This window comes from Drosophila santomea, chromosome 3R (genome assembly GCF_016746245.2).
Source record: "Drosophila santomea strain STO CAGO 1482 chromosome 3R, Prin_Dsan_1.1, whole genome shotgun sequence".
Lineage (NCBI taxonomy): Eukaryota > Metazoa > Arthropoda > Insecta > Diptera > Drosophilidae > Drosophila > Drosophila santomea.
The window spans coordinates 18,878,231-18,898,884 of record NC_053019.2 but is presented as its reverse complement, the minus strand read 5'-3'; the positions used below and the strand labels follow the sequence as shown (position 1 = coordinate 18,898,884).

The following is a 20,654-nucleotide window of genomic DNA, read 5'->3' as shown; positions in this document are numbered from 1 at the left end:
TTTATTTTTGTTTTTATTTCTGTACTTCTTTTGTGTATTGCTTTTCTTTTCATCTTTTTATTCAGTCAGTTGGCCGAGACGAAGACGTCCAGCAACTGGTTGCTCTTTGGCTTAATTAAAAGCTGCAGCAAAGCACCGGATTGTTCCACGGATTCGGATTCGGACTGGAATTGAATCGCATCGAATCGAATTGGATCGGATCGGATCGGACGGGATGCGTTGCAATGTGATGCGAGGCAGTGTGTTGTGTTGTGCTGTGTTGTTGCCTTTTATTTGCTTTTCATGCTGCGGTCGCTGAAATGACACTACAATGTCTTCGAAATGAAAATAAATACGCTCGAGTCGGGACCTGAGTGAAGACCGCGACAACATGAGGCAGCAACATTGGCAACAACACGGTCCACCATGCAGCTCCACAGCTCCACCACCGTCGACAGTCCGACCTGGCTACATGTTACACATTAAACCACATCGGGGGCTGCCCGATTAAAGGTGTATCTCTACACTTGGGGTCGCAGCAATAGTATTTACTTATGGGAAACTTATGCAGAATAATCATTTGACCTTTTTATTTATTAATATGCTAGAAATCATTCAACTTACAGAAATGCTGAACATTATTAAGATCAGCATGCTCTTATGCTAAGTCGTTTGAATCCATCTTTGCTAATCATATTTGTATTTGATTAGAACTAATTTTTGTAAAGTCACTTTTGATTCTACTAATTTGACCAGCACTGTGCTGGTATATCCTCTACATTTTTTATTGTTCTGTTTGCCTTTGAGATTTCGCAGCCAAGCGCAACTCGGCTGACAATGACTTTGCCCTTTTTCGCCGGGTTTTTATTGCGGCCGCATCGCTGTGTTTTATAAATCTCATTTTCAAGAGGATTTGTGTGCCTGTCAAAATGTTGATGTTTCACAAAACACTCGCCCTCTCGAAGCTCTCGATGCTGCAGACGCAGACGAAGCGAAGCTGTTCTGCTCTGCTCGATTTCAATCATGATCGATTTCATTTTCAGCCTCGGATTTTATTCTTTTTTTTCTTGTGTTTTTCTTTTTGCTTTTTTTGTTGCTCCTCAGTGAGCGTTTTGATCGCCGCTGTCTGGGAATTATACGATTTCGCTGCATTGAATTACCCCGTCAATGTCGACAGTCTTGGCCCAACTGACTCTGACTTTTGCGGTCTTTAACTCTTGGCGCTGCGGCCAAATTACAACAATTTGTTTGCCTTATAAAGTTAAGCCCAGAACAAAGGCCGCAGCCAACACACAATCATCATTATCGAAATGTCATAAAACCAAATGAGCGGGCATTATTCAATTTTAAACAACGTACCAACCGGGCATCATCATCCTCGGACTCCTCGTTCTCGTTCTCATCCTCATCCCCATTCTCAGTCGCAGTCGCAGTCTCATCCTCGGTTTTTATCCCAACGGAAGCAAAAGCGGCAGCAGCTGCCAAACAACTTAATACAGACAAAAGCCATGAGATGGCGATGGCTGGCTTCCCAAACCCGGATGGATGGAATGGATGCCGAATTCTTGGCCAGCCGAAATAAATGTTTCAACTGCCACGAATGCCCTTTCACTGCGCCTCCAAGAAAACTGCTTGCTTGCTCGCGCCCGGAGTAAGAAAATAAAGAAAACAAAAAACAACAACGTAGGAATACAAACAAACAGCCAAAAATTAAGCATAATTACTGACAGCAATCGAGGCGGCCCCACACACAGGCGGCGGCCAGAACCAAGGGCTACGTGAAGGCAGTCCAGGATCTCAGACGCAAACTAAGGGATGCACTGCGCAAAAAAAAAAGGACTGGCCCAATGGCAAGACGAAATTCAAATGAGAAAGTCCGTAAACCAACACCTAGCATTCACCATAATCGTGTCCAATTTTAGATACAGCATATATTTTTACTAATAGGACCCTTGTTTCATTTAACTACGTCAAGATGAACTCATCCTCCTCCGTTAATGACTAGAATTTCCATCCTAGAGAGTTTTTTTTTCCAGTGCTGGGCTGGGCCAAAACGTTTTCATTAAAATTGCTGGCTTGGCCAATCTGCGGGCCACGCACAACAAGAGCGGCAGGAAAATAAAACTAAAAACAAAAAAAAAAATACTCCGAGCTTGCTCCGTAAAATTGCAATTTGGCTGGCGAACGAAACGGAGTGGGACAATTATAAGCATGACAAATGAATTTCGCATTGGGGCCGGTGTTCTGAATTCCCTGCCCATGCCCATGACCAAGTTCCCAGGAAAACTGTCAGTGGAGGATCAGTGGCGTTGAGATAGATCCAAAAGATCAGAGGATCAGAGAGTTGGAGGATCGGAGGATCGGGTCGCAGCTGTTGCCGCTGGGCACACACCTTCAACTTGTTGAGGGTCTTTTGCATCTAGGGCTCGTTCCGTTCCGTTTCGTATCGTATCGTTGCAGTTCGTGCGTGTTGCGTTTTATATGAATAATTGCATCAAGATTTTTGCCAACTCTTAACTCTTTTGCGGTCGACTGTGGCAGCTGCCCCAACGGCCCAACTGCACTGGACACATCATTTCTGTGGCCGTTTCAAGGTGAATTTCAGTTGTGTCGACCGCAGACAACGTGACAGGCCCTCGACCACCATGAATTGCGAACTGCGAACTGCGAGCTGTAGATGCAGCCGAATCAAGTCGAGTCGAGTCCCGTCCGTCGCACCCATTTCAATTTAATTCACATTTTCAGCACATTAAAGTGTGCGGGCTTAAAGCTGTGGAATATTCATATTTATGTTTGAGGAATTTTCGTCCTTATTTACACACATACACACACATACATATGAACACATGATGGCTTCGCACTCACATATTCTCCTTTCGCTTTTTGCTGCCTGCCACTTTGCATTTGTCTGACGCTGCGTATACTTGATTTTTCTGTTCTCTTGCATAACCAAATCTCGCATTTTTTTCGTGGCGCCACCTCATCACTCCTCATCATCACACAATATCCTTTGGCATGTCGACGCTTTTTGCATCTTTTATGACGAAAGCATTTCATGTTTTTGTTACCCGCTTTTTTACGGTGAGGAAACACAGAATTTTACATATTTTTGGCATTGAAAGCGCTCCAAGAATTACAAACTAAGCGAAATGATACAGATGTGAATTTGTAGAAATGGGTTTCTTGAAATGTTCCTTGTTATAAAGGTAACCAATTGATCATTTAACAAATTTAAAGCTGTTACATATTTTATTTAAAAAAAAAAACATTTCAATAATTGAAGTCTTCACATCAACCTTTTTGCAACCAGCCGTATCCGTCTTCTCACAGAAACACGCACATTTTTGGCATTCATAAAATGTTGCAGCGAAACCAACAAACCAGAAGCAACAAAAAAAAAATAATGAAAAAAAAAGCTAGAGAGGACACAAACGGGACATGAAATTGTTTTGCACATAACAGCAAGCAAACAAACATGAAAAGGGATATGGATGCGGATAAACGAATATGATTGCCGCGGCATGTGAAAAAAGCATAACTGAAATATTCTTGCCGCTTAAAACAAACAGGCGTAAAAAAATGAAACAGCCAAAGGAGCACGAACTGGGCATTTTGTTTGCTTTTTTATTATATTGCTCGCCCTTTGAAAGTAAATTTGAAAAAATATTTTGATAAAACCAAAATGTTATTTGTCTCGTTAATGTAATGAAAACGACTTGCTAAAAGGATTAAATTTGCATTGCATTTAAGCGAAAAATGTGGGCATACAACATACAATTATTTCGGATGCATATATGGTGTGGTTTTTAAAATGGGAACAGATTACACTTTAAGCTAGGCTTGAATGTTGTATGTGATATTTAAATTTAAATGTTTCCACTAATGTTTTTGATATTCTCTTGCAACGTCCAATTGATCCCAGCCTCAGATATTCCTACAACTCTATGTGGGTCATAAAAAACATAGTGTAAACGGCATGATATCATTCTGCTTTGGGGCGATATGCGTAGAGATAGGGCATGTGGCCTTATAAGGTGGGGACTGGGGACTCCCTGCTGAATATTTTATGCGTACTGCACGTGTTTGTGTTTTAATTAACAAAGGCAAGTAGCGGGCAACAATAAAAAGGCCATATTAAATTGGGTGCGTGTGTGCCTGGATGGTTGATGGGTGTGTGTAAACGCTGTTAAAAGTTGCTCCATTAACCGAACGAACTCCACTGTGCAGCAAGCTGCGACTTCTGTTTTTCTGTCTTTCTGTTCTTCGATGTGGCAGAGTGATGGCTGATTTGCTGCCTTCACCTTGGCGCTCGTAAAAGTGTAACAAAATGTTTACCAATTAAGCAAAGAAAGCTACAAATAAAATACGAAACCGGTATGCTGGATTAATTGCGTGGGATTATTTAAGTGCGTTTTTATGCATTACCATTAAGTGCTACATAGAGCAGTCATAGTAGCAAAGCTTTAGGAATTCATTTCGCTGCAGATTTGTGGGGAGGAAATTTTGGAATTTGGGGAGGTAGTGCCTTAGTGGGTCATAAATCAAGTGTCGTAGGTGTTGACGATCCACACAGTTAGTTAACAGCCTCGCACCAGGTCTTTTTCCCAGCTGCGTGTGTTTGGATATTTAAATTTTCTGCAAAGTGTTGCCTAGTTTTCGGGTGAAGCAATTAAGGCTCATTAGCGCGAACACTGCGTATAAGCAATGTAGTTGTTAAGTTTTTGTCAAGCCAACGAACTTGATGAATGACTGCCCAAAATACCGGGCCATTTATCATGCGTTCTTCGAATCTTAAGCAGGGCAATTATTGCTGCTGTCGATCAATAAAATTAATTATTACTTAAGCCTCAGTCTAGATTACTGATGAAATTATCATATTATAATGCCATAAAGTGGAGCAACTGAAGTGTGGCAAACTAAAATCATTTATTATTCATTGGCACGCTCCTTTTTGCAGGGCCAGGCAGGGATTTTCCGCACCATTCCAACATTAATTTCCCCTTTTAATTAGTAATTTAACCAAGCTGCTGAAGGATTATTAAGCCTGCGTTCAATTTTCGCATTTTTATTAATCAGCTTAAAATTACGCTCGTATTTATAGATAAAAACTATTTTCGATTCAATTGCTAATACTGCGTGCGCTTTTAATGCAAATTTGTGGTTTCATGCATGCTTAATTGCAAACCCATTGCCGGGCATTTATAATTGCCATGTAATAAGTTTCGCTCAAAAAATGATGAAAAAATTAAATCACTAGCAAAAACAATCGATAGTTAATTAGCCTTTATGCGAAGGCATTCTATTGTTGTCCCCTGCATTGTACTTTTTATTTTTGGGGGTTCGCTGCATTTTAATTGCAGTGGAAAATGTAGTTCTTCATAAAGGATTCATTAGAATGATTATAACTACTATTATAATTATTTTCAAACCGAGTTAAGCTTAGTTAGTTGTTGCAGCTGACATTGTTTCTCATTAAGCTGACTGTTGGCCCGAAAGCGATATTTCTTTGATATCCAGTTTTTGCCTTGAACAGCTTTAATTATCCATTTGCGTTAGTTTTTTTTTTTTTTATATTTTTATCAGTGTCTGCCTATCCCTTTTGATTTTTGTTTATGTGAAAAGTCAAACAGAATTTCAATTAAGTTAAATACTTCAACTAAAATTGAACTAAAATGCAATACAAAAACCTGCAAGAGTTTGGTGCTTCATCAATTTCATTGCACTTGAAAATCGAAACCAATCTGCAGCAATTGGTTAACAGTGAATAAACGCAAAGTGCGATGATGCAAACAGCAACATATGAAATGCGAAATTATATAAATATATATTGATTCCACGAGGAATCATAGATTGTTTCCTTTCGTGTATATTTTACTGATAACTTTAAGGGATAACTACTGTACTAGATAATAAACACATATTCACACAAACAAAGTGCCCTTTCCTTTTCAAAAAGGATTCCTTTCTTTTCCCCTGGAGAGTCAAACATTTTAGCATCCGCTTCATTGGCGCTCATCATTTTATTTGTTTAGACCATCGACTTTTGTTTGTGTGCTCAAATCGATATGGAATTTTATTTCTTCTATTTGCAGTTTTATTACACATTTTATTTTTATTCCACTTACACTTTTTTATATTTGGTGGCTGCCCACCACTCATAATGAAAATGGTTTTCACAAGTGGCCTTCACTCTGAAGTACAGCAACAATAAAAAAAAAACCCACAGAAAATACATATAAATCAAACAGAATTGAAATCAAAATTTTTTTTCCCCAGCAATATATTTGCACACATAATATGCGCCTTAACGCTCAAATACGCTCTCAATTGTCCAAATTTTTGCGAATCTCTGTTGGGCAAAAAAAAAAAAAAGAAAATAGAAGAGGAACTCAAGTGCAGTCTGCTGGGGGCGTGGCAGTTAAGTGGCTCCGGCAGTGCAAATAAAAATTGTTATACAATATAAATAGAAAATAAAGATTCTTTTTTTTTTTTGTATTTTTTCGCATTGTTTGGCACTCGTATTTTGTTGTGCGGGAATTTTTCAAGTTGTCTGCCGCCAGTTCGGAAATATTTAATTTACCAAGCGGTATGGGGGCAGAACATTACCTTTTGTCTGCATTTCTCTGACGCTGCTGCTGCTGCTGGCTGGTTACCTTTGAAACGCCGCCGCATGTGTGGGAGTTTCTTTATGCGCCATAATTATGTCATTTAAATGCAACAAGCTCCATGCGAGCCAGTCCACCAATCCACCAATCCACCAATCCACCAGCCAAGCAAACTGCAGCAAGTCAGTCAGTCAGTCAAGCAGCCATCTCCTCTGGGGCGGAACGATAATTCATAATTAAAAAAACATGCAACTTGCTCATCTGCCGTCAAAGGGATGGAAAGAATCATTGCAGCAGCACGCCTTGAGCCAGGCTCCAACTTTGGCTATAGATGTGGCTTCGGTTCAGCTCCAGCTCCAGCTTGAGTTTGAGTTTGAGTTTGAGTTTCAGTTCAGTTCGGTTCGGTTTCAGAGAAGAACCAAAAGAAATGGAGCCCGCCCAGCCTCCTTTACTTTGCCTTTTTTTTTTCCACGAGGAGTATGGCGTGGCGCGCGACTGTTAATTAAATGAGCGAGCAGGCAAACGAGCAAACGACTGATGGACGTGAGCCAAGGATCCACGGATCCGTGGAGCCATGCGGCCATGGAGCCATGGGTACAGGGACAGGGACAGGGCCGGCATAACCGGGCCAGACTACAGATACCAAGGCGAACGAGTGGGTGTGCGGCTAAATTGCTAAATGAGATTTGCCGAGGACACCCGCATGCAATAGCAAATGCACACACACACACACACACACATACACATATATACATTCGCTGGCAGACAGTCACATGAGGCACAAAGGGTTAATAGTGCATAGTTGCAAGTTGTTTGGGTGTCATCGTCAGCGTCTAAGCCAACTTGGTCGCTGGCAGTTGCCTTCTAATTAAGGCCCAGAACAGGCAAGGCTGCACTCAAAGAAGAGGCATCAATTTGCCTACTTTATTATTTAGAAATTCTAAAAGAAAAACTTGGTTTCTAAGTGCTTGGCAACTGATTGAATTTAAGCTCGCTGAAACTTCTTGTTAAGTTATTATTATTTCGAGAAAAGGGTAGAGATATTTGAACTTCTATCTTACAGATATTTTGTTTCTTTTTAAGTTTCCTATGGCGTACTTATATACATTTTTCAAAGTGTAGGTTGCATGCCAAGTGTGAATACCCCACCCTAAATGTCCCATTCTCACTAGTCTGCGGCTTTTGCATTTTGTCGCTCATTAGTTTATTGCCGAAAAAAGAAAGACGGTGCAGGCAAAGCACAGCACAGCACAGCACAGCCCAGCACATAGGAGAGAACAAAAGCCTGACTTGGAGTTCAACTACCCGGCGACTGGGGCAATGCGGGTTAATTGCCAGCCAAGGATGCCCCCTGTGGCTCCTGCCCCACCAGCCCCCCGCCTACAGCCACCAGCTTGCCACACAGCTCCTGCCAATTAGCGGCATGCGGAAGTTGCCACTTCTCTGGCTGCAGTTTTGCTGTGTGTATATTGGGTGTGTATTCTTCGGCATTAAATCACGGGTAACTTTAAGACTTGTCAAATTACGCATACGACGCGCTGGCTCCCCCGAAGCCACGACCCCATCCATTTGCCAATCAAACACCGAGTTGTCAGCATAAATCTTGGACCCACTCCACTCCACCACCACCACCACCACCACGACCACGACTACGACCAGGAGCAGCAGCAGTGCAGCTCCACCATCGGCACCACCAATACAATCACCACCACGGGTGTCTTTCTGGGCCGCGTTGACAGGCCTCGAACGAACATGGGGCGTTGATGCACATATGTCACATGATAACAACATGAGGTCCATCCAACAGCCGGGCAAAAGTAAATATAAATTTAAGCAAAAATCACCCAGCTCCATGTGTAGGCGGTGCGGAGTGAAACCGGCAGTGAAGCCCTACAGACAATGGACCAAAAGCCAGAGCCCAGACCCCAGACAGACCATGACTTGACTGAAAGGTGTTGCCAACTGAATTGAAGGCATGTCCATGTAATGCAAACCGAAATAAATAAGTAAAAAAGCCACAGCAAGTACACAACAGAAAATCGTTAGCTCCTTTTATTTCATTGCCATTAAAAGCTGAATTTCTTGCAAGCTATCAAAGCGCTTTTGCTACTTTTTCCATCATTTTGCTTCTTGATTCAAGTTTTCATTATTTCATATTATAACAGTGAAGAAACTTTTTTTTCGTGTGCACAAGACCAATGCCAATAAAAAACTAAGGCCGCCTCATAGTTTGTTGCCTGTTTTGGCATGTGTCAAGCCAAGTCTTCCAACGAGCTCATGTCCATCAATTCAAGGCGCTGCAGGCGCCGCTCGTAACTTCCTCTATACTCTTGTATCTTTTCTACCCCGCCCGATTTTGTTGCAATTAATTTCTAATTAAAGACAGCCTCGAAATGGGTCAAGAGGTGCTGGGCGCCCAAAAAAATAAAACACAACCAAAAATCAAGAGAAGGAAAAATGAAAAGTAAAGTGTAGATGGGAAAAAAACAGAAACTGTTACATGTGGGGAGCTTGGCACGATTAGCTGCAGCCTAGATCTCTTGCAGCAACACAGGCACTTCATTAAATATTTAAATGAGCATCCTGTTTTCTCTTTTTTTTTTTTTTTTGCTGGTTTCTTCTCCACATCTCTCTGCTGTTTTTTCTCCGCTTTTTTCGAGTTTGCAACAAGCAGCAAGCAGCACCTACACACAAAGGGAGGACGACTGCCTCTGCATATGCAGATTCATAAGCAGTTAATTAAGGCCGAGCGGTGGAGAAGCGGCAACCGAAACTGGGTCTGGAGTTTGGGGCAGGACAGTGTTGCTGGTGCTGATGCTGTTGGTGCTGCTGCGGTGTGGCAACGGCAACACATCTGCAACTACAATCAACAAGCGAACAGAACAGTACAGAACACAACAGCCAGCAAGCAAGCAACTCACAAAAAGTGAAAACCATATAAAAATGGCTTTTGCCCCAAGCTGGGGCCGTAAGTTTGGGGCAAGGCCTCCTCCTCCTTCTTTCTGCCGCTGGCTGTTGGCCGCTGCTGCCTGCGGCTCAGACAGTCGTGCCACATATTTTACACATTTCATTTTCACTGCTGCACGAATTTATTTGGCAATAAGAGCAAAGCCGACAGACCAACATACAGCTCAGAGCAGAGTCAAGAAATTGCACGAGGCCCTATGAATACATTCAAAGCATTCGCATTCACTGCGGCAAAATTGTTTCTAGAAATTGCAATTAATAGAAAACCACTATGTTGCAAATGAGAAAAGCTTTAAAAATATGTAAGCATATAAATTTATACAATTATGAATTGTATACTTATAGTTTTAAAACAAAATGTCTACATTATCGTCTAAGAGTTATGGTGACATTAAGCATTGCACACTTTTCGCTCACTGTATGTTTACAACCGTGCGAGAGACCGGGTAATTTTCATATGTACAAGTGAAATATTATTTATAAAATTCCTCGCCCTGTTGGGTGGGCGTAACTGCGGCACTGCGCTACGCCGTAAATTATGTCATTTTAGACAAGTGCGCCACGGCGAATTCGTTTTAGCATATGGATATGGACATGGGATATGGATGTGAATGCCTCCCCCCACACGCTCATTGAGATTTTCGCTTTATGGAATTGGGTTGAGTCCCGTCTCAGTCTGTTGGGTGTTTTATGGATGGAGCCAGGATAGAAAAGGGAGGCTAACCGGGGGATTCGGGGGGAATCAGGCGGAGAATCTAGGGAATAAAGGGACTGAGGCAGAAATTATTATGCATGCGAGGCTGTGAGTGAGAGAATGTATCTGGGAAATGAAGCTGCAGTTGGGTGCTATATGAAAATTGATATGAATTGGGCCTGAGCAGCTCAGACAGCTGTGAAGTGACAACACTTTTGATAGACCATGACAGATGGAACTGAATTCATACATGGGTAGTATATACATACGTCTGAAAATGGTTGCTTAATTGTCATGATGAACCTAACTCGGTCATGGCATATTAAACGTTCGCGGATGAGAAACGTTTAATAATGTTAGGAATTTACAAAGCATTTAAATAGAAATAAATTGCTTTGCAAGTGGTTGCATCAACAAATTTCAGGAATTCTAAGAATATACGTTTCAGTGAGCAATGGATACACTTTTTTACGAAGTAAACTTAACATAATTGTATTTGCAATTATCTTCTAGATTGCATATTTGATGTGCTATCTGTTATCTTACACACTGCTCAATGTAGTTGTAACCATAGGATATTTACAGTATTCTGTTTATCCTGGCATTATTCTGATTAATTCCTGCATTTTGTGGTAGCACCTTCCCAAGCATCCCATTCCCACATACAGCAGACCAATTCAATTTTCGTATCTTATCGGCCTGACCATTCGCAACCTAAGCGATCCGACTCCATCTCAATTTTCGCTTAAACAATCCGACATATATACCCCATTTAAAGGCAGCTAAGACCCACAACCACTTCTCACACCTCTTGGTCATGGTCTTCGGTCCAGTCCCTCGGCCCGTTTAGAATTTCATCTGCAACTGCAACAACACTCGTCTGCTTACTAATGTCAACCAATTCATTTCATTGAGTGCAATGCGTTGGCACCAAGCAACACGAACTGGGAACCGGAGTTTGGAGTCTGCAGTCTCGAGACTGTAAAGGAAGCATCCGTGTCCGAGTCGGTTTCTGGCATTTAAGGCGCATGTTCTTCATTGGCTTAGCCTCAGGGTCAAGTTCAACGACAACCGAGTTGCAAATGGAAAAAAAAACAGACCCAAAGACACATGTGCAGGGAGAAAACACTGTTCAGTAATGTAAAACCATATTTTTAAAAGATATGCCTTTCCTTTAGTACTGTTCAGTCTGAAATATTTGCTTAAAAAATAAAACTAAGAAATTCTGTATTTTACACTGCAAGGTCACATTAAAAGCTGTTTAAATTGTAGAAATTAAAAATTTTGATACATTTTCTCCGTGTGCATCTTTTGCTACGGCAGTCGTAAAGCGTAGCCAAAGCGTTTGCATATCGCATATCTAAATGAGGTGATGATGCTGCACATATCAGCAGAGATACAACGCAACAACATAAACATTGCCATGGCAATGGACCAGAACTGAAGTCGGGTCTCCGTCTCCGTCTCCTCCGAAGAGCTCTGATGAGAGACCCGGCCGAAAAGGAGGCTCAAATGTCCACTTGAGTGGGAAGCTTGAACATGAAATGTTTGCGCAACTAAAGCAGAAACAACAACAACAACAACAACAACCACCGGCAAACTATGGGCAGTGCCAATTATGAAAACTGATATGCTTGCGAAAACCCGTTGATGAGCGAGCTTCATCCTGAGCTTCAAAGCGAAGCGAAACGAATCGAATCGCCAGAATGCGAGTCGTCAGGAGATAAGATTCCCGGTCGGCGCTCGAAATTCGGCTGGTTATTGGACACTCCACAGATGCCACGCGTCGCACAATCAACTAAAATTAATTAAGCAGCCAGCAGGCAGCCGAACGGACAGGCTAATGAAAATGTAATATTATCGAGCAAATCAAGGGGTCCGATTCTGGCAAAGCATTGGATTAAGGAAGCAGCCGCAAGAGGAGCCCAGCGATTATGTATGGCCAGTAATTAGGGCTCAGGAAATGTGGAGTGGCCAAATGGAAGGCAATCTTATAGGGCATGAATTTCAGCAAAACGATGTCCTTAAAAATAATATCTTTTATTTCAAAACGAACTAAAGGAAACAATGAATACGCTCCTAAAAATATGCCTCTGATCAATGTGCACTTTCCGATGGCTGGAAAAGTAATTAAGCCAAAGTTAAATGCAAATAAATAAATAAGAGCTCATTGTTGCTGCAGTTGCTGTTGCAGTTGCGTCTGCCAAACATAATTCACTTGAAGCAACATGCAGGGAAAATGCCAAATGTCGTCGGTGCTCCCTCCGCCGCCGAGTGGAAATTTATGACCCCCAGGCGAAGTCGTTGACTGACCAAAAAAAGCCAAAGAAAGAAAAGGAAGGAGAAAAAGGGGAGCAGCCACCGCAACAACTGCAGCGGATGCAACTGAACTGAATGGTGCAACAATGTCAACCGAGGGAGGGGCACGCAAGGGGACAAGTGTCCCTCCAATGGCGGCAATTTATGTGCAGAAATATTGTTGAAATTGTTTGAGTTTAACAACTAAATTTCCTCCTTTGTGTGGGTGCTCCAAATTGGTTTTTGCGTGCAAGCCTTTTCCGAGGTGATAAAATGGTGCAGGTGGCCGCCAAATGGAAATGTATTTAGTGAGGTGTGGCTGTTAGCTGTGCCTGGTTGGTTGGTTGTGTTTTGGAGTCCAGGGATTAGACGCCAACCGATTCGGGGGAATTGTAAATTTATGGCACCGGCGTGTCATGTGAAAGAAGCTGATGGCTTAACCCATGCTGGTGGACAACCGTAACAACCCCCAACCTAGTTAGTCTAGCCCCATCAATGATCATCGCCATCATCATCATTATGCAAATCCTTACGAGGCTGCACAAAATGTTCAACATTTATATCAAATGTCAGACGACCCCAAATTGCCAAATGAATCATAAGTAACGTATCGGAGTGAGAGTGGACCACCATAAAACAGGAAATATATTTATGAAGTAACCCATGAAATACTCCTGCACAGAGAGAAAAAGTATATGAAACTCAACATTTCAGATGAGCATAGAAACTTCTAATATTAGATGCTTGCTTATGTAGAAATACTATAGAAAAATATAAAAAATAGATTTTTGGAATATTTTTTGCTATTTAAAAATGTAATTCTTATGAAACGACACCAATGATAAATAATTCGCTCATCATTTTTCGCAGTTTTGGAGACTGGAAACAGGAGATAGGAAGGGAAAACGCTACGCCTACGAGCAGAGACAGAGGGCAATGTCTGCACATGCAGAAATAAACGTGAAACACCCACTCCCACACACACTGGAAAACACACACCCAATGTCCACGACTTGGAGCTCAAAGCTCAGCAGAAAACTGCAGGCGGCTGACCAACATAAATGGCGCAAAGTTGAAATGTTGACAGGGCCACATTCGTTATGACGTCGCACAGAGAAAGAGACCGATACAGAATGCGAAAGAGAGATAGAGAGAGAGAGAGAGCGAGCAGTGTGAGGAGGAAGAAAGGCAGACAGAAGTAAGTAAATCAAGTTGTAGGTAAGTGAGATTTATGCTTATGTCGTTTAGTGTAAGCCAAACAACATCTCGCAACGTGAACGACCATATCCCCATCCTGAACCCCAGTGAAACCTTTTACTCCACCCGCTGCAACAGCCAAAGCATCCATCTCGGCATGGGGAGAGTTATGACAACATGGCCAAGGCAAAAATCAAAAACTCAAACCAAAGCGACCCAAAAATCCATGAGCTGAGGAGCCAAACAGATATGAGTTGCCTCCACTCCTCCACTCTACTACACTCCACACCTATAACCCCAGAAATTCCCATCTCTTCGTGGCCCCGAGCTGCGTTTGCACCAAATTCTGTGACTATTTGCACAACATTTGCAACCAGGTTTATTTTTCTTTTTTTTTTTTGGGAGAAGACTAGGCAGTTGCTGCGAATCTGCGATCTAGCTGCAACAGTTTTTCGATTCACTGAAATTTGCATTTATACCCTAGTTTGGGGTGCTGTGATATCTTGAGGTTGTTTAAAAACTCTTGGCACATCTTCTTGATAAGCCTCAGAATAAATATAAATATAAATATATAAATAAATATATAAATATATTTAAATATTGCCTTACACCGTAAATGCTTAAATTTTCCTTTGGCATGTTTGGGTATTTAGTAGTCGTAATTGAGTGGCACAATAATTTCATACTTCCTTTTTTTTTGGTAACTCGTTTCTAATCGCTGCAGCTGCTTGTTAATTACTGCAAACAGAACTGCAATCCAAGGATGCGTCTACAACCAGCACATCCCTGGACCTCCGCTGCATTTGTGCAATGTTTGATTTATGCATGCAGCCTGGAACTGCTCTAATTAGCTTCAGCTTGAAAAACCCGGCCCAAATCTAGAGCAAGGAATAGAGATGGAAATGGAATGGAGAGAGGAACGAGGAACGAGGACGAAGTCCCTTTGAATGCAGTTCCTTGCCTTGCCTTGCCAGGCAGTAAATGTGTCAGGCAAACAACTTTCACTTGCTGGTTGCTAATCATTCAGCGGTTGAAGTCAAGAGCAGTGGAATCTGCCTATAGAACCGCCCACTAAAAATCTAGGCTGGTCGCTGGCCGAACGCCCAATTAAAAGCGAAATCGTTCAAAAGGCTGAAAAGCAAAACCAAACCAGAAAAATGGAAAAAAGCGAAAAACGAGGAATACAAGCAAAAGGACGGAGGAGAAGCCAACTACTAAGTTGATGACATTAATTGACATTTAGCAGCGACGGGCATATCAATGGACTGGACAGCACAATCACCCCAAAGCCAAAGGAGAGTCCGTTTGAGTCAGGAGATCTGGGGACGGAGCAATGAAGTCGGTACTCTATGCTCCTAGGCCGCCTTTCACTCCACGCAATTGTACAATTGGCTAATGTCACAAAAATCTACAGGCAGTTGTCAACGGCGCTTTGGACGTGGGACTCCCATCATTAGCGTGGCACAATTGTGAAATGTGTAATTGCTGCTACAACAGCAGCAACATCAGCAATGGCAATAGCAAAAGCAATAGCAATAGCAACATCAGCAACAGCGGCAGCAACTATGAGACATACAGACGACACATTGACAGCGAGTTATGTCAACTCGAATGCGATTTGTTTAGCTATCGCATTTCCCCCCCATCGCTGCTTTTTTCAGCTGTGTTGCTGCCAATGAGTATATTTCCTTTCGAATAACATAAATTTAAGGCTAACAAGTTGGAATGGGATAGAGTAGAGTAATCGGAATTCGAACTTTAATATACTTTTATCCGCATACGATGGTCACATTTAAATGGGTTGTGTGACCAAAGCTTAATTTGAAGCAATCTGAAGAGTTCGCACTAGCAGAAAGGATTTAAGATATCACTTAATAACATGAAACATTTGTATATTATTTAGATTGCCATAAATTGTAAGGTACTCCAAAGGCAAGGGTATGAAAAAGCTAAAAGTCTTTGGAAACAAATTGAATAAAGGACAAGTCCGCTCCACACCGCTCATCCTCGTCGCAGCTCCTACCACGCGCTGTCTCTCACTGTTTTCTGTAATTGGTTATATGAAACGCACAAGTGGCTCTGGCGTAGGCTGCACTGGCCAACTGGGCAGGCCAACTCCACGTCCTCAAGTCGTCCTCGCTGTCGGTGGATGCCAGCCTGGGCTTTTGGTCCGGGCCCACCGTGGTCCATTGGGGAAGCTGGTCGCGAAGTGCGCGACAAGATTTATAAGCGCCTGTCAACGAGCTAGCAAAGAGAGAGAGAGAAACGGAGAAACGGAGAAAAGGAGAAAGAGAAACCGCCGTGGTCACTTTTTGATTTATAAGCAAAATGTTTGCCGCGTTGCTCAAGTATTTATGAAACATTTCAAGCCAGCGGACACGGCGGCTCCTACTCTTTTTTCCAGCCAGTTGACACTGGAGTTGTTTGGGGCTTGGGGTTTGGGGGCCTGGGAGCAAATGGCAGCAGCAGTAAGTAGCCGCAGTAATTGCGGCGGCATGTGAAATATGAGATAAACTCCAAGTAAGGCCAAGTCCATGGATCCACAGTTCGCCAGCTTGCCAGCTCCCCAGCCCCATAGCTCCATAGCTGCAGCTTCGAAGCATGTGGCAAGTTGTTTAGAACTAACCAAACCGAGGAAACAGCCAACCGCCACGACAGGCAGGCGACAGGCGACGACAGCATTTTGGTGCCACTTTGCGGCGAATGCGAAATAACTTCGCACAATTGAGCATGCCGACAACGGGCAGCCAGGAAAGTAGGAACAAAATAAAAAAAAAAAACACAGAAAAAAGAGCAGTGTCCACAACTCCCAACTTGGGCATTCTATTAAATTAATCGTCAATTATCAACGGAGCTGCAAATTATCCAGGTCTATGGGGAGCAAACAGCTGAAACCAGGATGTAACAATGTATCTCAAAAATGGTGAGGAAAAAGTCATTACACACTTGGCAAACTAAATTATGTGTCGGAAATGTGTTGCGGTATTTGTAAGAGGTATTTGTACCACTTAACTTCAGATGTTCAGTTTCTATAAAACCAATTCCATTTCGAAAGTTTATTCATACATGAAATGTTTCTACTAATTTGCTGCACACCCCTCAACTGAAAGGGCCAACTCTTTATCAGCTAACGAAATCAATTAAACTTGTGCAGTCGGCTCTAATTAAGCCACCAAAAAATAAAGCAAAGACTATTGCCAAAATTTTTAGAGGGCCAAGGATCCGCCCCCCGGAAAAAGTAAAAGCACAACCCGTACTTACATGCAATTGGGCTTGAGCAAACGTCGGAATGTAACGGCCAACTTGTTCGCGTTCGCTTGTTCAATGTGTTTAATTAAATAGCAAGCGTAATTAAATTGCAATTAAATTAATTAAAAAGCACGCAGCCGCAGCACGTTAGCAAACGGTTCGGTTTGCCGTTGTCCTGCCTCCTACCTCCTGTTCCTGTTGCTCGAATTTCAATTCCTGTTCCTGTGCTTCAGCTCATGCTCCTCTTAGGAGGCGGATATATATTTTGAAGAGGGCTTTTCCCGCTGCCATTCAGTCGAGTTTTAGGGTCCAAAACGGATGGCAGGCGGTGTGAAAGGAAAACAAAACAAAAAATACAATGTTGCCCTGGACATGGATTCCCTTTTGGCCCCCACCATTTCCACACCGATTTCAGCGTTTCCACCAATTTCCTCATTTTCCTTTTTGCCGCCGCGCACAATTAGACTTTAATTTTTTATGAGCAATGAATGGTTTCGCAGTTTTACTTTTTGGTGTTAAATGCTTGATTAAGTTGAATGGTGAAAGCTATGCAAATTTTCCCCCTTTTTCCACCGCCCAGGGTGGGAGTTGGAAAATTGGCTGCTTTGATGTTTCTGCTTCGATGCGGGGGGCGATGATGAAAAACTCCATAACAATTCCCGCTTTTTGTCTTAATTAGTGCAATGACAAAAGTTGAATTCTAGCTGCTGGAAAATGCAGGCTCAAGATGTATGCAGATGTCGAAGGAAATGCGGGTAAATGAAAGAAAACTCACTCCAGCTGCTGAAGACTTTACCAAAATTAATTGGCCAAAGGGTTTGGGGCGATGGTTAATAGAGATTTAGATGAAATCTGTCAAAGATTCTGGGTTGAAGAACTTCACCCTTGGTTAAATAAACAGCAACTGAAACTTGCCCTTACAAACAGAGTTATAATATTAAGCTGAGGGTTAAACTTCAAAGCGACTTAAAAATGTACAAGAAAAGTTTAAAACTTGAAGGGTCATATGTGTTTTTAGAAAATTTGTTTCGCAGATAATCAATGTTATTTATGGCATTTCTTGGAGATATGAAACCTAAACTATAATTCCCGCACACACATGATTTATATTTGCCCATTAATTTCAATTCAGGGGCAGCACATAATCGAAAGTAAATGAGCAGTAAGACCAGACAAGAACAGCACCGACCAACTGACCAATTTCCTACAAAAGTTCCGCCATAATGGGCGAGTAAAATCAACAATAATAAAGCCACACAGCACGTAGGCAAAATGAACAAATTGAATTGCGGCAATTACTTGCCACGCTACGCAAAATCCAGGAAAGCCAAGGAAAGGGGCAAAAAGACAATCCAAACTCGAGTTCATAAAAATGAAATCATGCCACAGCTCAGCCAGAAGATCAAAGAGGACAAATCAATAAAGCCCCGGTGCAGAAATAACTTAAAGTCAGCCAAGTTGTTCGTTCGGTCAGCGGGCAGGAAGAATAAAATACAGAGGAAACATACAGGAGACGACCCCAAAGAGCACAACCAACTTGACCTGGTCAAGGCTAAAGGCACATAAAATAAATTTATACAACGGCAAAGGAGGGAAAACTAAAGCAAACTGTCTTTTGATCTATGGTGGCTCCACAGCTACAGATGATGACGATGATGATGATGATGTTGCTTGTTGGATGATGAGAATGCCTGGATGGCTGAATGGCCGTATGGCTGGCTCATCCAACAATGTGGAGCAACCTCAACGACCAGTCCCAAGTAAATTGGCATAAGAAATCAGAAATCACAGAAGGCTGCTCCTCGGAGTCCGAGATAAATGGTCATGGCTTCTTTGGCCAAGAGCGAGCGGAGCACCGAATGCAATATTAAGTAAATATACAAAACGTTGTCGGCACTGCGCACAAAACTAATGATGTCGATGAAGCTGGGGGAAAATATCTGCCGATTCCATGGACTCCCGACTCCCGACTCCCGACTCCCGACTCCAACTACGAGTCCGAGAGCCCGACTTGGGTTCAGTTGAGCCTGATAATGATGCGGCAGACAGGCGAAGATACAAACAGACAGGAGAAGACTGGATTGGCGGAGGAAGACGACTGGACACTGGCGATATACACACGCCAGGTAATAAATTTCATTTCTCAGCTGATATGGGCAATTAAGGAACAATTTTGCAGCTGAATGAGTAATAAATAAAAATTGTATGCCAGCGATATATACGCAGATACAAAACTGCAAGACGTCGACGGTTGTCGGTTGTCCGCTGTTGTCCGTTGGTTGTTGGTCGTCAGGCCCCAAAGATAGTTTTCGGGATAAAAATACTCGCGCACACACAAAACTGGCCAACGGTGAAGGAGACGACCGGTGAGTGAGTGACTGAATGAATGAATGAATGAGGGACTGAAACTGAAACTGAATCTGAAACTGAGACTGCGACTAAAAATCTGAGACTCTGCATGCCTGCCCTTTTGATGAAAACAACTCAATGACGTGATTTGTGCCCCCAACGTTGCCGACCATTCCATTCCACTCCATTCGTGTGCCCATCCTTCGCGATATCCTGGCTCATATAAATAAATCACATTTCACTGAACTGATGTGCAAAATTCTTAGTCTCTGCTGAAAAGGTTTCTTCTTCTAAGATTTCTTTTTCTTTGGAGGGGCTATAACTTTAAGCTGCGAAATATTTTTGCATAATAAATCAAACTTCCGCCGGGGCTGCCGCTTCATCTTTAGCCTTTTCCCATAGCTTCAAAGAAGAAGTCCATCAAATGTTGCCATTTATCCGGCAACTTGTCTGCTCTTTGGCATTATTTTAATTACACTCGCTCGCAGCAATAAAACCAGAACCCAGAACCCAGAACCTGAAGCCAGAAGGCTAAAGGTATTTTTTAAATGCTCCTTTGCACTGGAAATAATTCAGGGAAATTCAATACCAGAAATCGAATTTGTGTAAAAAAAAATCCTATTAAAATCTTAAGTTTACCTAACAAAGTCGAATCATTGTTATAACATCTATAGAACTTTTTTTTTTGTGATTTTTTCCTTCATTTTTTGTTGCAACACTTCATTCTCAGTGCACCTGGTGGATTTGCTGGTCAGAAAACGAAACATTTTCGGGGCCATCGGTGCCTTTTTGGTAACACATGATATGTCGCCTACCTGGGAGATGCTTTGGCCAGGAGTTGGAGTTACAGTTTCTGGGATTCAGGGATTCGGGGATTCGGGTACAATGACGACGAGAAGGGGCAGCACGAGAGAAGCACCTCGCTGCTGAGTGGAGAACAATGGAGACCGGCATGGAGCAACATGACACTCGAGTCTCGAATCTCGAGTCGGTGGATAAGGGGTTATACTATATAGTCACACTGGCGAAGCCAAAGCTAAAAGCTTCCCATTCCCATACAGAAAGGCCACTGGTCAGCGGAGAGTTGGTGTTGAGCACTTGGATCTGGATGAGAGGAGACCAAAGACCGAAGGTGGAGTTGCTGCTTTGCCTCTGTTTAAATGTTCTCCATTTTACTGTCAAGTGCGGACCGGACCAGACCGGGTTGACATTTGCCAACGATGCAACTGCCCCTGGGATCCCCCAATCCCCGTTTCCCCCTCCGAAACCCCGGATCCGCTCCTGGTATTCCTTTGCCCTTCTCCATTATTTGATTC

General features: G+C 42.5%; 1 protein-coding gene across 5 annotated transcripts in view; it reads right to left on the bottom strand.

Moving 5' to 3' along the window:
- LOC120454709 overlaps nucleotides 1–20,654 on the bottom strand; it is a 153,807-nt gene that overhangs the window by 90,192 nt on the left and 42,961 nt on the right. The window lies entirely within an intron of this gene.